Source organism: Magnolia sinica, chromosome 3, assembly GCF_029962835.1.
Source record: "Magnolia sinica isolate HGM2019 chromosome 3, MsV1, whole genome shotgun sequence".
In the NCBI taxonomy this organism is placed as follows: Eukaryota; Viridiplantae; Streptophyta; class Magnoliopsida; order Magnoliales; family Magnoliaceae; genus Magnolia; species Magnolia sinica.
Genome location: NC_080575.1, coordinates 100,702,392 through 100,716,375, shown reverse-complemented (window position 1 = coordinate 100,716,375; position 13,984 = coordinate 100,702,392).

Genomic DNA, 13,984 nt, shown 5'->3' with positions numbered 1-13,984 from the left:
TGGACGGTGTTGATATAACACATGCATCATGCAGGGTGCATAGATCTTGGTGATGCCAACATGCCACCCCAGTCATGGTGTGTGGCACACCACTCAATTCGCTCCTGGCAATCGTAGACATCTCATCCATTGCTTGGAAAAAAGGGTTGCCATAGGTAAAAAGGCCAAATCCAAGATGGATTGGATCACCCAATCAAATACTAATTTTTCTTAAGGAAAAGGGCCAAATAAAAGATGGATTGGATAGCCGGACAAATCCTATTTTTACATGGTAGGTTGTAAAATGTGTTTTGGGCCTAATGGACTATATAGATACATCCATTGGCCTTCCAAGTAAATTGGTGCAACTATGAGCACTATTTATTTTTTCTTTTCTTTACACACTTTCACACCTACTCACCCACACCACAGTGAGATTTTACCACGATGGATACTCGAACCCACGACCACGTGTTGAAACTCTTATTCTTTCAACTCATTAATGACTCCACCAGCTTCTCTTCCATGTGCAACAAACACTCTTTGGAGCCCATTGTGATGAATCAGTAGCATCCACACCATAAATATATCATGTCTACTCATGTCAAGATGTAGGCCAAAAAACAAGGTAGATCTAAAGCTCGAGTGGGTCCTAGCATAAGAAAAAAGCACGTAAAAATGATGTATCATTAAAATTCTTTACTCTTTCTATCTCTTCATGTAATATATGTGAGTTTAACAATAATCTTTTCCTCGGTCCCCACGGTTTCTTACCATATTTCTCTCTCCCATACTATCTTATTTTCTTCACGCCAGTTGCATGTGCCATTGTCCTATTACTAGATAACCCTTATCTCCTTTGTCTTTAAGTGCCTTTATCTTAAGTGCTGAATGAGGAGGATATTGGAAGGTTCAAAATCAATCAATCCATTGTGTCACTGTGTTGTGCTACGCACATGTAGGGAAGGTATAATTTGTATGGCTGTGTGGTAGGATGCTTTCCTCCCTAGATAATTTGATAACTAATCACAAATCACAAACAGTTAGAAGCATGATTACTTGTGGTCCACCATCATCTTTCCCACCAGCATGCTGCTTGTGTATGGCATCCATAGCATGCGAATAGTAGGCCCCACCACAAAGACCACCTTAATCCAAGATCAGCAGGGTCCTTTCACCATGTGGGCTACACTTGTATGTTGAGTCAATTGTTGGTTGTCCATTAATTCCATCAGTGTGGTCCACCTAATAATCAAACTTCTTGATTTTTGTTCCACATGATATTCATGATTGCATAAATGAATGATACAGATATCCTACACAAGTGGCATGTTTGCAGGAAAGATATGGATGGACAATAAATTATCTATGATAAATTTCCTACAGTAACTTATAGGGAGCCACATGATATGTATGTGACATCTACTCCTTCCGTTATGTGCGCCATCTCATTTTAGGATGTCAACTCAAAATAAGGCCGACCCAACTCAGATGGGCCACATCTTAGAAAAAGGTGGGGATATAGATGTGTACTATTCATGTGATCCACTAAAGTTTGTATTATGTTGATTTTTTTATTATTATTATTTTTTAAACCTTCATCTTAGTGGGAATCACCTTATGAATGGGTTGCATGGAATATAAGCGTGTTTGGCCTGACGCACTGGATGGAACTGGATAGTATTAAGTGGGATTTTATCTCAATTTCTATCCAATAGTATGTTTGGATGGCTGGATGTTACTCTGGTGCATAAGGCCTCGTAAACTGCACCGGCCTCCCAAGGGATTAGTGAAATCCTTCCTTCAGACTTCGCCCATCCCTCGATATTGCGTGGGATATGGGATGGGACGGTGGCCTCACAAGTGGCCCAACGTGATGTATAACTTCGATCTACACTGTCTGTACGTAAGGTCCATTCAGTATAAAGAATTAAACCAAAACAAAGTAGATCCAAGGCTGTAGTGGACGACACCGTAGGAAGCAGCGGTGCTATGGATGCCCACTCTTGAAAAACGCTTGCATTTCCAAGCGCTCTCATGAGTTTATAGTTGGAGGAGGGCCGAATATCATCACCCATCCAAACAGAAAACCCAAATCATCCCAAGCTCTTCTGATCCACTGGAATTCCTGGACAACCATTGATAGTCCTCTCATTACCTTAAATCTAATTCAATCCCTTCTAATTCACTCTAGTGCAATGGCCCAAACTGACCCTAAAGATCATGATGGCCCCCGGAAAGCTTCTATGCAGCACCCATTTCCATTTTTCTCTGTGGCGTGGGATATTTAACTTTTAGATCAACTTGAGCTTTGGGCTACTATTTAACATGAGATGGCTCAAATGAAGGATGAAGTGGACCTTGTCACACACACACACACACCATGGTGGCCAACTGACAGAGATGATGTGGACACAAATTGCACGATGACCCAAAACTGTGTAGCTACATGGTATCAGGACTTTGTGGGACCCACCATGATGTATAAAATGGGGCCATTCATTTTGCCAACTTATTTTTGGGCATGAGTCTAAAATTGAAGCATATCCAAAGCTCAAATAGAGTGAGGATAATGATGTAGTGCTAACAATGATATTTCTTTGTTATGTAACTTGTTCATAAGGTCTCTCAGATTGGACAAAGGGAAAACAAAAATATCAACTTGAGGCCCTGATAAGTTTTCAACAAGAGATATCTAATCCTCGGTGTTTTTGTGGTGTGGTCTACTTGAGTTTTGGATATACTTCAATTTTGAGCTGACAAAATGGATGGATGGTGTGGATAAAACACATACATCATGGTGGGTCCCGCAAAGTCCTGGCATCACTTAGCTAGGTGGTGTTGGGGTCACCTAGTATTGGACGCGGTTTGGCTGGTGAACCAACACCAACCAGCTAACTCTTGTCAAAGCTTTGTAGGCCCCACCAAGATGTGCTTTATCCACATTGTCCATCTATTTTGCCAGCTCATTTTAGGGCATGAGGCAAATCAAAAGCTTAGGTGGACCACACCAAGGAAATGGTGGGGATTGAATGCTTATCATCCAAAACTTCTTAGGGCCACGAAAGTTTTAGATCAAGATAGTATTTATATTTTCCTTTCATCCAAAGTTACGTAACTTAATATAAATGCTGGGAAATTGGCGCCCAAGCGGATTTTGCTGTTGATTTACTTAAATGAGGGTGATTAGGCTGATTTGGATTGTTGGTGCAAAATAGACTTGGAGTCGCCACTAGCCACTTAACTTGAAATCTTGCAATTGGCCAGAACCTACAAAATACGTAAAGCTTAGAGAATTCAAAGATTCTCTTGCTTTAAATTGACTCATAATCTACGGTTTGAGATTCTAAGTAAGAGACCTTGGTTATAAAGAGAGAAGGTGTTAAGCTCCCTCTCTGTCCGTACGGATGTACGGTTTCTACTTCATGTGGTAAAATATTCATAAGAGATGGAATGATAAGATTAGATGAAACTAGGCAAACTAAAATTTCTGATGTGGCAAGATCCCGAAATTCAGTAAGCCACAGAGCATACATCCAGAGAGTGTCTAGGGGATTTTTTAAACAGATAATGATAATGATGGAATATGGACTAGGCTACCATGAGTTTCTGATGTATCAGATCCAAAGTTCTGACAAGTCACAGAGCATACATTCAATGGCAGTCGAGAGGAGCAGGGGGGTTGAGAAAGGAAGTAATGATGTGATAAGAAGTATGAATGCTAATGATGATTGTATAATCTTTGGCTTGCATAGGCTTAGATATTTTGGTGTACTATGTTTGGGAGGTTTAACTCAAATGGAAGTGAGTAAGCTAAGGGATGGCTGAGGAGGCTAGAAGGATAAAAGCTTGAAAACTCGGGCCCTCCTCACTCTCACTTGCTCACTCTCCTTCTTTTTTCCTCTCCTTCTCTTGGTAGTGCTTTCTTGGTAGTTAGTTAGTTGATGAGAAATGAAGAGAAGTAAGGGTTATTTATAGCTTTTTGGGATGACATTTCGGTAATTCTAAGGGTTTTGGAGGGTGAATAATGATGTGGCAACTTGAGATTGGTTGAGGGGAAGGCAATGCCACATGACGCTCTCTTATTGGTCCTTAGGCTTTGGTAAGATGGTAAATAAGGTGAATTATGAGGGTAATTTTATAGGAGAGTTGACTTTGTGATGGAGGAACAGTTGTGTGCTCAGAGGACACATTTGTCGAGAGAGGGTGGTAATCGGATTAACGCCAGCAGTAGTTTGATTACCACTTGGCCATTGTTGACTCTAGATTTCATCTTGTGGGCTTTGTCTTGGGCTCTGTATATGAACTTTTGGATTTATGGGGCTTTTGGGGTTTTTTGGGCTTTTGGGTAACTTTAGTTTGGTTGAAGTTTGGGGTAAAATGTGAGGTTCTGATTCGATTCTTAATGATCACTCATGCCTTATCAAGCAGTTAGCCTGTAGGGTGTCTACACCTAATCAACAAGTTGGATGGCAAATAAACATTATAGTGGGCCCTAGAAAATTTTAGAATTTTTTAACTGTGGGAGTTCAATCTCACCACTGTTTCTGTGGTGTGGTTCACCTCATATTTAGATTTATCTCATTTTTGGGTCAATGACCTAAAATGATTAGGCAAAAAGGGTGAACAGCGTGGATAAAATGCATATATCATGATGGGTCCCACAGTGCTTAAACAACAGCTAGCCGGCTTGGTGTTGGGGTCACCAACCAAACCTCGTCCCCTGGCAGTCTACTTCCAATCGATGTAGCCTAATCGTTCCACACACCACGGATTATATAAAATGCAATTTGTATGGCTTTGTGTCATTTGGTATTTTGCTCTTCAAATAACTTGAGAACTTACTACAAACATCCAAGAAGTACAATAACGCTTTGACCAGTCACATTTTCCCCAACATGGCAGTACCTCCAAACAGCATCCATACCATTCAAATGTAAGGCCCCACCATTAACATTACCTAACATGAAAGATAGGAAGCTGGTTGAGATCATCATGTCAACGACACTTGTCATTGAGTTGGACGGTCATTGAGCTGTTTGTTATCAGTTCTTAACATACATTCTTAAATAATTCTCAAGCCTGTTTGTTTCACCAATTATCATAACAATGTAAAAGAAATGTTCAATGACAACAAATTACTTTAAATGTCTCTTAACAACATTTGTATTTGATCTTCGATTTTCATATTTAGTTTATCAAGAGTAAAATCAAAATAAGGCACTTTTACATTATTTTCAAATCAAATTATCATCAAAATACAAAAATGTTATTTGGATTCAAAATTTTCACAATATTATCATAAAAAAGTGCAATGATTACAAATTCATTTACTAATATCTTAAAATTTCACCAACAATTTCTTTATCTGTCTTGGTGGTGATAAATTTATAACAATGACACTTTCCCTTTCAATTGCTAGCGAAATTCAGCACATGCAACCAATGTTGGTAATATAAAGCATTGTTGTAATAAATTTTTAAACTTTAAATGATATTTTTGAACCCTAAGATACTGCAAGGGCAAGAGATGCAAAGGCTACAAAGATATCTTTAGGCCTTATTTGGTACAGACCCTTAAAAATGAGTCCATCTCATTCTAGTTAACATTAATTACATACTCAAGATCTTAATCTCTAATACATAATCACTATTGAAATAAAACGTATTATGTATTAGAGGATCTATAGTACATAATTACTATTAACTAAAATGATATCAACTTATAATTATTGTTAATTAAATAAGAACAACTTATTTTTAGGCCTCTACCAAACATGGCCTAAGTTTTTCGCCAAGCCTTTAAATTTTGGTGGTGAAGTTCAAGTGAGACCAAGGTTCAAATAAAGGGTGTTGTGACCTTAAAATAACTTAGAATTGTGTAAAAGTAACAAAAATTAGAAATGGAAAGAATGACAAGAATTCTTTTACTAAAAACCAATATTTTAAAATAATGATTTTCTTACATAACCATCATTGTTCTATCACCAGTTATTGTTTTCAAAATAACTTCATTTTTTAGATAGGCTTTTTTCAGATAACCCAACAAAGAGTGACCTCTTTTTACTTTTTTTTTTTTAAATGTTTAGCAGCACCTCAATGCCTTAGTATCCTTGTGTTCTTAAGCTTTGCAACTTAGTTCTACAAGTATTAGATTAGAAGGGAGAAATAACCAAATTGTAATTCTTTAACATTCATATATATTGATTATTTAGGCCCATAATTACAGTTAAGCTAGATTAATTGGTTGGTTTGAAAATGTGTTACAGTCGAGCAGTTGGGTTGATTTGGGGGTAGTTAAAATTGGGAAATGTTCTACAAATTTTCATCGGTCAGTTGTCTACTACTGAGCCTGCCATTCTAGTAAAAATTGAATGGTCAAGATGATACCTATTTTGTTAGGGTTAATGCTAGTAGTGGGCCCATGTGGCAATGGGAACGGTTACCATCATATGCATTTATAAATATATTACTCCTATATCATACATTAGGAGAAAATTTTAACCTTAGGAAAAAAATTTATATTGCAGGGGGGTGTAAGTTTCTTGCCACAACTGTTGCAGGGTGTTCCTGCAATACACGAAGCTTTGTGGGGCCCACCACAATGTCCATGTAAAATAATTCCATTTCATTAGTTTGGCTGGCTCATGTTACGATGAGAACTCCAAAATAAGGCAAATCCAAGACCCAAGTGGGCCACGAACAAAGGAAACAGTGTGGATAGAAACGCCCATCATTGAAATTTTCCTGTGGCTCTCCATGATATTTATATGCCATCCAACCCATTCATACGGTGATTCTCTGTATGATGAAAAACACAAAATTAATCTGATTCAAATCTTCTATGGCCCCAATAAGGTTTAAATGGTTAGCATTTAATCCCCACTTTTTCTTATGGTGTGGCCCACTTGCGTCTTGGATCTCGTTCTTTTTTTGAGTTCTCATCCGAACATAAGCTATTGAAACTAATAAACTGAGTTATAGTAACTCCTTGTTTATAAGTAATAATGATTGAAAAGATTCCATAACCTGATTATAATTCAAATGAAAGGCATGCCCAAGAGATCTTTATATTCTAAAGAGCTATAAACAAAGCCTTAAATGTCACGCTGAAGCCAGGAAAGATGTATATTCCATACTTTTAAAAGCTTAACTTACTGTAGACCCCTCCCTAAGGACTCATAAGTTGATCGAAGTACCACAATCAATCCAATCAACTTAGCCAACCCAGTCAACTCAACCCAATTCAACTTAGTCTACCTAGTGAACTCAATCCAACGCACTCAATTCAGGCTCAGCTTCATGCCCATTAGCACCCAAGACCACAGTGGTATAAAACCAAAGGGAACAGAGGTGATACACCACCCCAAAAGCTAGTAGCGACTCTAATCAAACATAATACCCCCACGCCTCAAACACACCAACAAAAGCTCTTGAAGAAGGCACCCATGAGCACGATCTGCCCACAATCCAACATCCAGACTTAGATAACTTCCACTCCTAAAGAAAGTTCCAAAAAATTCTATGGAGATGATCTCAGAGATGTACATATAAAAATAGATGTTCTCAATGCTAGCACATTTCATTTGATGATGATCTCTCAATGTTAAAGGGTAGTAGTTTTGGATGATTTTGCTATCATAATTAGTTTTTAGGAGAGTTCTCAACCTAAAGATTTAAAAGGGCATGGGAGGATTTTCAATATGAGTTATGGTATTGTGTAAGAAAACATACTAATACAACAAAGAGAACCAAACACAGAAAATAGAAAAGATTTGGGTGTTGTGCCTACTCCATGGATAAGTCCATATCGAAAACACTAATTCTTAAAGGGATTATAGCCCTAACAATATTCTATCGAGAGAGAGAGAGAGAGAGAGAGAGAGAGAGAGAGAGTTTCTTGCATAATCATAATTCGACCCCATAAACAATATTATACTCCGTACATAAAAATACCCAAAATACAATATTTTGGCTAGGTCAGATTTTCGAATCGGGTCTCATGTCATTTGGACCCCACATAGGGGGCAAGCCCCCACACACCCCTAGTCATTAACTAATGTTATTTATGTTGTTTCAAAAAGACCTCACCCCGACTTCTGTGACCTTCTCTCTCAATCTCTCTTTTCTTTCCTCTCTCGACGGCCATAGCTTGAGAATTATATGTACAATATATCAAATCTCAACCATTTAACATCTCATGTAAAAATAAATAAATCCTAATATAAGAGAATAATTGCATGATAGAAGTGACCAATCACATTAGAAAATAACCAAATCAAAACCAATTTAGAGAACTAGTGAAAAAAAAAGGGTGGATGAGAGTAAGGAATCAAGGGTTATTTCAAGGTGGCATATGATGTGATCTTGATACTCTCAACTAGTAGAGGTGTAAATGGGTCAGGTCAGGTCAGGCTAAGGCTTTTCCAAATCCACCCCTTGAGCTAGATACCTAGGCTAAGCCCTTTCTCACTGGATATGTATCTAGGTCCAACCATAGCTCAATGTATGGGCTAATTATACATTCCAACATTATTAAGTGGGGCCCATTCATGTAGACATATATACTCTACCAGCATCAAAATACATACTAGATGGCCCCTCTTAATTTCAATATTTTGGAAGGTGGGCCCACAATAAGTGCATTAGCTGGGCCCACACCTAGCCATCTTTAAAAAAAAATTAATAGTGCTGACCCAACAGCCCAACCTCAATGGTACAAAACCCAAGCAGAGACAATCAAAATCCAGCATGGCACATAGGTGTGAGATATCCAATATTCCATCCATCAGATGGGTCCAACATTTCACATGTTTTCTCAAAAATAAGATTGGTCCATTCAGCTTGTGGAGGTGGATGGGTTAGTAAACTTCAGCCAAGTTGTTTAGAGCTGTGCATTTGTTTTGCAATCTATGGCCCACATGGCCAACGGATCAAACTGATTCTTGGATTAGTACTGGTGCCTCTCTGATGGATGGACCGGATATCCAGCCTATCATGCCATACTAACATGCTGCATTTGTGTTGCCTTTTCCCCATAACACAATACAACACTCTACTGGGATGGGCATTGAGTGTGCTCTCCCCCCACTGGGAAGTTCCTGTGGTTGAAAGATATGTGGGGCCCAAAGAGATGCCTGTGAGAAATCCACTCCGTCCATTGGTTTTTCAACCTCACAATAGAACAAGACACCAAAAATCAGGCAGATCCGAAACTTTTGTGGGCCACAATTGAACCACACATAAGCTGGGCTTTCCTCCACAAAAACACTATCAGATTTAGAGGTGTTTTTGGTTTTTCCAAAAATTCAATCTGGTACGTTGAATTTTATGTGGTGGGCCCTCGGGATTATAATCAATCCAGATTACGGGGATCCTGCCTGCCAAGTATCCAATTAGCAATCTATTGGCCCCGTCAGGATGGCCGGGGTCTAAAAATTAGTCTTTCCAACTATTCAAAATTTGGCTACAATTGAATGGTCAGAAAGAAGTCAATGGTCTGTATTTAACGTGCAAGTCCATCAAGCTGTACAAAATCCATAATGCAATCTACTCATGGTGGGACCACAATTGAACGGCTCTGATCATTTTACACACTTATGTGTACTGTGGTGATCAAGAGTCGCCCACCAGCTAGGATAGTAGGGCCTGTGAGAAAGCCGAAAGCGCCGATGCATAGGTAAAAAATGTGGTAGGATTTGGTTGGACGCACTGTAAAAAATAAGCCTATAAAAGACATGTTTGAAAGTTATTTGATCTGATCTCTAATAATACTAGTCATAATCAAATCTTATCACGTCATGTCAAGTACAGAAGGAGCTTAGTCTAACATGATAATATCTTTATATACCACTGCCCTTACTATATGCTTTGGCTCAAAAATAAAGATGACCTGTGTCAGGTGGGCCAATCGATTACAATTGAATGTGTATCTTGACAAAGTCTCTGATGATGTTGTTTCTTTATACACAGGCGGCCCACCTAATGATGGAAATGCTCACCATTGAAACCTTATAAGGCCCACCTAAGTTTTAGATCAGTTTGATATTTAGTTCCATTACGGTCGAACACCTTCGAAAGGGGTTTGATGGCATTGAGAAATCAAGGTGGGCCCATTGATAGGTTTCAAAGGTGCCTTCCCATTCCCACTAGGATTTTCTTAACCCAAACCAAGGGATTTCAACAGGATGAGCTCTGTCTAAGACCAGCCAATATCTTTAAAGTATACTCAAGCCCAACCCGGGCCCATGAAGGGCAGACATAGTTCAATTCGAACCTAGCCTGAAATACAAATATGGGCATGGCCCACACAAAGAGAAATGCATTAAATGTTTTATTTTGAAATCATTAGAAATAATGGGAGGGAAAACTTCTATCTTAAAATTTGATATTTATTTATTTATTTATTTATTTTAAGAATCAATGGGCCAGACGTCTAATGAGCTTTGACCCACTTAAGAAACGGACTCGATATTTAAGCCCGAGCCCACCCTTGGGCTGATATCCAGCCTAAGTCTATCCTGATATGGGCCATGCATAAAAGCTCATTGGGCTACCTCAGTCTATTAATAATCTTACCTAAAACACCTCTAAATAATGATGAATTAATCAAAATTTTAGGCTTACGTGCTAACATGATCTAACACTTCCGATGGAGTGGATATCACAAGCCCATTACGTTGGATAGAGCTATTTCTTGGACGGGCTGGAACAACTGCGTTTTGATGTAGTGCACAGGAGTATGCTATTTAAAGATACAGATGAGGCTCTTGTACTTACACGTGGCATCTACCTCAAATCCAAACGGCTCAAATGTCATGCCCCATTGTCAATTGCTCCTTCACTCAAAATTAAATTGATTAGAGACACTGCTAACGTCCAATTAATGGAGAATTCTTCGTTGAATTTGAACCGTTTACTTCCCTTATTTTATAGTCGATTAGTTGTCCATCAACACAGTAGTGACGATCACAACCTCAGATTAATCCATCTACAGTGTTCTTGATATTCGGACGGTTTGGATCTGAGATACATGCCCATGAGATGGGAGGCTCATAGTCATACATATCGTAGGTACAGTAGGATTCCTTCATAACCCTTCCAAGGAGGGCACGATTTTGATGGATCCCAAACTGTGGGCCCCACACCTAGATAATATGCCTTACATCCATGTCGTGGACTACACTGCAGAAAAAAGTGGTGATTGACCCATGTAATGGAATGATTCACACGAACCTATCTTAAACCAAAATACGTGGTTCGTAAAGTGTGAACCTACCCTTTTAAATGCCCATAGAAAGAGTCAACCAAATAGATAACTCGAGAGAGTGAAGTGAGTTATGAGAGAGCGATTTGTCTGGGATTTTTGAAATAGAGACAGATTCTCTGTCTCTCTTGATATCTGTTATTTTTTTTATTTTCTTGATTTCCTCTCCCATTTTAACTTTAAACACCTAAGGTAGTAGATTTAAAATCTAACATCACATAAAATATGCTCTACAATATTCTCTCTTGATGATATTTTATATCAGAATACGTGATTTAAATAAGTAATCGAAAACTCGTTCTTTTTTATTTTTTGTGCTTTTATCAAGAAAATATATTTCTACCATTTTCATTTTGTTTTCAGTTTATCTTTTATAGTTTAGATATATATAATTTTTAATATTTTATTGGAAGTTTCTTAAATCACCCCCCCGGAAAGAGTACAACCTGATAAAGTAGAAACTGTGTTTTGTACGGACGGAAAAAATGATGCCTAACCTCTTTATTTTTCATAATCGAGGCTTTTACCCAGAATTCATGGCGTACTTCTATCTAATAGTTACTTGAGTTAGGAATTTTTCAATTTTTAGGCGATTTCATGGATTTCTAGCTAATAGTGAATTTTGAAGCCTTCATTTTGGCTAGTAGCGACCCTAATTAATACATGGACACAAAAATGTTGTATGAGATGTTACGAATGATATAATATACGTATAATTATTAGATTATCTTCTCAACCCTTTTGTGAAGTTCAGGTATGTGGATCTTAGCTATAGATTTCATTGGATTTGAATAGACTTTAGATTTAGGTCTTCATATGCTATCGTTCATATCAACCAAGCACCTAAAAAACCATATTCCTTTTTTTCAACCCCTCCGTGAGGTTCACGTATGGGTTTCATCGTATTTGGATTGACTTCGAATCTCGGCCTTAATATGCTATCGCTCGTATTAATAAAGCATACGGTATGCTATGTTTTTATAAGATGTATGCTCTGTAAGTCATTGAGTATCCAGATCCTATCATATCATAAATCTAAGTGAACTCTAATATATATATATATATATATATATATATATATATATGGAAAAGGTACTATACGCTCGACCGTATTATACCTTCTATAAGGTTGAGTGCTGGCGGCACATTATTCGTCAGATGGTGAAGAAATTTTACAAGGAACTGAATAAACAAAACCGCAAGAAATTTATGTGCGAGCCTTTCGTTGTTGGAAGATCATGTGCTAGAATTCTGTGTGTGGCTCACTATATGATGTTTGTGATAAATCCAACCCGTCCATCCATTTTTCAAAATCATCTTAAGACATGCGACAAAAAATGAGGAGGATCTAAAAATTAAATGGGACACATGAGTGGAAAAAACAGAGATTTAGTGACCACCATTGAAACATTTATATGGCTACAAAAGTTTTGTATTGGTTTATGTTTGTGGTGTTTTCATTTCATATCAGTGAAAATGACCTTATAAACGGTTTGGATGGAATATAAACACCAAGGTGGAGCCTATGAAGGTATCAACGGTAAGCATTCCTTTATGCCATGTTTCATCTCGTATGGCCTCCTTGAATTTTGGATCCTCCTTATTTTCGTTATAATGTCCTAAAATGATATCTAAAAACGAATGGACGAGTTGGATTTCACTCAAAGATCACAGTGAGCCCCACACAGAATCTTTTTACGAATCTTCACGGGAAAGCTTTAGTAGGAAATCCACTTCTCTGGGTTCACGTACTGGCTACTCCCCCGCCACCGCCAATGGCAGGTGGTCAGTGCTATATGGGCCCTACCATGCTGTATGTGTTTCATCTATGCCGTCTATATGTTTTTCTAGATCATTTTATGCTAGTGAGACCAAAAATTGGGTATATCCCAATCTCAAGTGGACCACATTACAGGAAACAGTGTTGAATGGGTGTCGACCATTTAATTTTTTTGGGGGACCATAAAAGTTTTAGATCAAGTTGATCTTTGTTTTTTTCCTTTACATGAGTCCGCACAACCTAATCAATAGTTTGGATGTCAAATAAACAGTACAGTGGACCTTAAGATGATTTTAAGCGTGAGCATCACTCACCACAAATTTTTATGTGGTGGGGTCCACTAGAGCTTTTGATTTGCCTCATTCTTTGGATGATGCCATAATATGATCTCTCAAAGTGGATGAACGGTGTGGATATAATACATACATTATGCTGGGACCCACAAAACTTGGTGACGTGACTTCAGCTACTCAACCTCTCATGGTGGACTAGTTATTGTATCAAGCTTACTTTTGGTCTCAAGTCCTAGAATGAGCTCAAAAAATGGATGAATGGGGTAGATTTTTCATAAACATCATGGTAGGCTCCACCTTAGTTTCCGACGAGCTAACTTCCTACGAAAACTCATAGAACTGCGTATTACAGCGGGTTTCCTGCAAACATGAATTAGCCGCTGACGGGTTGAGTAGCCAAACTTGCTGCAGAAGTCATGTCATCGAATTTTGTGGGCCCACCACAATATATGTGTTGTATCCACACCGTCCATCCATTTGGAGAGATCATTTTAGGGCATGATCCAAAGAACGAGGAAGATCCAAAGCTCGAGTGGACCCACCATAGAAAACAGTGGGGATAGTGATGACCACCGTTGAAACCTTCCTAAGGTCCATCATGATGTTTATTTGAGATCCAATCTGTTCATGTGTTAACGTAGACATGAAATACAGAAAGTTCAAATAT